The following is a 4,831-nucleotide window of genomic DNA, read 5'->3' as shown; positions in this document are numbered from 1 at the left end:
CCCCTCCCTCCAATGAAATGCTGCTCAGATTAACTGTCTTCCAAGCATTTCTCTTGCTCCAAAGCCCTTCACATCCATCCAACCCATGAGAGCCTCGGAACAGGCCTGGCGGGAAGGCGGGGCAGGGACCCGCCCAGCCCACAGAGGCAGAGCTGAGGGCAGAAGGTGAGGCGGTCACCCAGCACCGCCCTGCACAGCACAGGCGTGTCAGCTGCCAGACCAGAGCCCGGAGCCACGGGATCCGCAGCCTGATCAGACAAGACAGTGACTGTTCTGGGAAAACCCGCCTCCTCTCTCTCCTTCCTTCACACGCTCAGCAAACGTTCCCCCGGAGCTTCTCCGGGGCCTAGGCCGTCACGCCTCCCGGAGGAAGTGGACGGGAGTCGCCTCTCTTTCCCGCCTGTTTCCACAGCTCTTTGTGCCTCATCGTATCAGGAACTTTATTGCTGTGCCACCTCGGGCCATTTACTTACCCTCTCTGTGCCTAGTTACCTCCGTTATTGAGTAGAGATTAAAGACAAAGTCTCCCTTCAGCCTACAGAACATGAGAAATATCTGCAAATCATGTATCTGACAAAGGGTCAGGATCCAGAATATCCGAAGAACTACAACCCGACAACAAAAAAACAAACGACCTGATCGAAAAACGGTCAAAGGACTTGAATAGACATTTCCCCAAAGAAGATACGCAAATAGTCGATCAGCAGATGACTAACCTTCAAAGACCTGCGGATCAAAACCACAGTGAGAGATCCACTCACGCCCACGAGAATGCCAACCAAAACGGAAAATAACGAGTGTGGAGGGGGACGTGGCGAAATCGGAACGCGCCCTGGTGGTGGGAGGGTGAGACGGGGCCGCCATGGCGAACGGGATGGCGGTGCCTGAAAAAACGGAGACCAGAATCACCAAAGAATCCAGCACTCGTACTTCTGGGTATATACACCAAACAGTTGGAAGCAGAGTCTCCAAAAAGTATTTGTGCAGCCATGTTCATAGCAGTGTTATTCGTAAGCGTCGAAAGGTGGAAGCGCCCTAAGCATCCTTCCGCGGATGATGCGTAAATAAAATGTGGTTTGTACAGGCGGTGGAATATTATCCGGCCTTTAAAAAGGAAGGAAATTCTGACACGTGTACGAGGTGGATGAACCTCAAGGACATTACGCTGAGTGAAATAAGCCGGACACGGAAAGACAGATGCCGGACGAACCCACTTAGGTGAGGCACCTTCAGGCGTCAAGTTCACAGAGACAGAGAGGGGGGTGGTGGTTGCCGGGGGTGGGGGCGAGTCGTGTGTTGAGGATGGAGTTTCAGGAGCAAAAGGATAACAGTTGTGGAGATCGAACGTGAATGTACTTACAACTGAACCGTACACTTAAAAATGGTTAAAATGGTAAATTTTACGCTATGCGTATTTTGCCACGATCAAAATGTTTTTAACTTTTAAGTGTTTCCACCTACAAATAAACAGAATCTACCTTATAATGCTGTTGTGAGGCTTAATAATAGGTGTGAGATATTTATGATTTGTGGACTTTTCTTGACATTATTACATTTTGATAAAACGTTTACACAAAAATCGCAACAAGCGCTCGGAGCAGTGCAGAGCGAGAGGCGCTATGTGAGGCCACAGCACAGTCACTGCCCCGCGGACGTCCCGGATGCCCCAGCCGGGCTGTGGGCCCCCGAGGACGCAGCCTGGATCCTCCGCCTCTGCCTCCCCGGGACCCAGCGGAGCACCTGGCACACGCAGTAGCAGCAACAACGATCAACAATAAGAACAAATAAGAGCAAAATCATAGCCGATATGTATCGGGCTTTTACCGTGGGCCAGTTCTGTTGGAAGTGCTTTATCGACATCGGTCCATTTAATTCTCAGAACAATCCTATGGGGTTTGGACTCTCGTAATTTCCGTCTCACAGATGAGGAAACTGAGGCCCCGTGACACACGACGTTTGGTGCACCGAGTGATTTAGGCGACTGATGCAGTGGTGTGACCTCACCCGCTTCCTGCCCACGCCTGGAATGCCGCCGCCCGCCGGCGAAGTCTTCCTCCTGCTTCCTGATGCAGCCCGGGCGCCATCTGCTGGCCAGCCCTGGCCAGCCCGCCCCTCCCTCCCCAGCCCTGTCACCGAGTTCATCATTCTCTCCCGCTCCCCAAACCCCTGTGCCCCCAACGCTTGCCCTGCTGCATTAGGATTCCTCCGTTTGTCGTCTGCCTTCCCTTTGAGACCAGGAGCCTCTTACAAGCAGAAACCACATCATGACCCTAGGGCCTGGCACATAGTAGATGCTCAGTTAATATTTATTGGGGGAGAGGGGGTGGTAAGCGGATGTGGAATTGAACGCTTGGTCTCTCTCATCTCCAGTGCAGAAATTCCTGTTATCATACCAGCCACCTTCGATCATCTTTGGAACAGGCAGGAGATATAGATCTGCCACCCAAATGCAGTCTAACTCCCTCGGCGAGCGATTCGTCAACCTCTTGACAGGAAAACGGCGCTGTTTCTGATGCACGACATGACACATTTTCGACCCATGGTCGAGCGCTTATTCACCAGGCCCTCCCCGGTGTGACCGTGGAGCACGTCAGAGTCACAGCGTTTGGCGCCCACCGACCCCATGAAGTGAGTCACACAGGTACAATTATCCGTGTGTGACAGAGGGGGAAACCGAGGCGCAGGGAGTGAGTTACTCAAGCTTCTTCTTACGGGCACGTCTTCTGCCTCGTCCTGGTGCTGCGGTGCCAAAGAGCAGACCTCGGAACAAGGAAGCTGGCTTCTCTGGGACTGCCCTTGGCGTTTGCTAGCCAGCCCGGGGCGGAGCCCTCTGTCAGCGGGCACGACGAGGGACTGGTGGGGATGACGTCGTCCCAGACCCCGACCTCTGGGAGACGGCTCTCTTAAAGCACCCTCTGAGACGGTCCCTCGGGGCAGCTTTATTCTTCCAGAGAGTAAGGGAAATAGTTTCCAGGTCTAGCAAGGGAGACACAAGGCACACACGAGCCCTGACCTCCCCTGCGACGGCGTGCTCGTCAGGGGCATGCTGGCCCGCACAGGCCAGAACCGTGGCCCCCAGAGGCGCGCCCCCCGTCACACCCACGGAGGCTGCCAGGGGCCAGGAGGCAGGCCAGTTGCCCTGGGGGAGAGGATGTCCTGGGGCATTGGGCAAGCACGTCGGGGGAAGGCAGGGCCTGCAATCCTGCTGTCGGACGTGGGGTAACCCGGGGGGAGCGGAACCTGGCTCTGTTTTCACAAAAGAGCTCGGTCCTGTCTGTGTCCCAACAGACCTGAGCCGGCCCGGCCTGGCCTGAGGAAGTGAGGACAGCGCGGGCAGGGCCGTGGGGAAACCCCCGCTGGGCAGAGCGCCCCGAGTGCTCAAAGGCCTGCAAAGATGGGCAAGAGGAACCGTCCCCTGGGCCTGGGGACGGGTGGCTGGGTCACCGGCCAACCGCCTCCCTGCCTCTAATGAGAGGAAGGGGCCCATGGGGGCAGCAGAGAGCCTCGGATTCCCACCGATTCCTGCATCTCATGCTCCAGCACCACGGAGCACGCACCGCACGCTGGCCCTGGGCCCCGTGGGATGAGGAGGTGGCGAGACGCAGCCCCTGGCCCGGCGGAGGACGCAGACAGCGAGCCCGACCGGGGGGCAGCAGGACACGCACCTCCACGGTGGGGTTCAGGCCCCATGAGTGCAGAAGGTCCACAGGGGATGGCTGGGGGCCCAGCCGAGTCCCAAAGGACAAACATTGGCAAGTGTGGGAGGGATGGCGAGCAGGACCCGGCCCGGGGAGCAGCCAGACGAAACCCAGCTTCAGAGCTTGACGGGTGAGGGACAGAAGCCCCGTTCAGCCCGCGGCGCCCAGTCCCAGCTGCGGGAGGGCCCCAAACCAAGTCCCTTAAACCACCCCCCTCCCCGCCATCCGCATGGCCCATCATTCCCTTCAAATGCATCGTTTCTGCCACACTAAGCTCAGGACACGGGTTTCCAGACCTTCCTCAGAGAAGAAAGCCACCAAGATGGGCCCCACAGAGCGTAAGGACCGGGGACCGGGGGACCCTCCCTCCCGGAGAGATTCTGCGTAGGAAGACGGGACAGAGACAGGGCGGGGGCAGGTCCTGCTGGGAGGGGCCAGGGACCCCAGGAGGACGCGGCTCGGCTCGGTGAGTCACGAGCAGCCCCGAGTCGGAGTAACACCCACGCCCATCATCATTTTTTATTAGTAAAATCAGACCCAACCCTTCTCGCCTCCAGGAAGACTTCCCTGATTGACAGTCACCCTCATCGCTCTTCCCCACGACAGACTGGATCGTTGGCTTTGCCCTCGTCTCGGTCTCTGACTCAGCACGGGCTAAACCCACCTCACGGTCCTCCCTCCCGGACTGGCCCTGACGCCCGCCACCCTCGTCAGCTGCCAGCACCGTCCCCCTTGCATCCTGGCCTCTCCCCGGCTGCTCCGCCTTTGGGCACCGGTGCGTTGGGGCTCCCCCCCGGGGCCGGGAACCTTCACACGCAGCGCGTGCCTCTGCCCCCCGGCCCCTGTCCCATCGTGCATGTGTAGTCAATGAGTGACCAGAACATCACTCGTTGAGGACCAGCTCCCCGAAGAAGAGGTTCCTCCCTCTGGGCTGAAGGCGGAGGGCAGGGGCTGTCTCCCGCTCAGACGGCGGCTCCGGGGGGACCCCGTACCTGGGCGACCGAATCACCCCCTTCCCTAACCGTGAACTGAGACACCGGAAACTGTTGTGAAGCTGCTTTATTCTCCTCCCTCGCACGGTCCTCCCCACGGACACGCACGCGTGTGCGCACGCCCGTGGGGCACACGGGCGC

The sequence above is a fragment of the Pteropus alecto genome, unplaced genomic scaffold, assembly GCF_000325575.1.
Source record: "Pteropus alecto unplaced genomic scaffold, ASM32557v1 scaffold49, whole genome shotgun sequence".
Lineage (NCBI taxonomy): Eukaryota > Metazoa > Chordata > Mammalia > Chiroptera > Pteropodidae > Pteropus > Pteropus alecto.
This window is presented reverse-complemented; position numbering follows the sequence as displayed.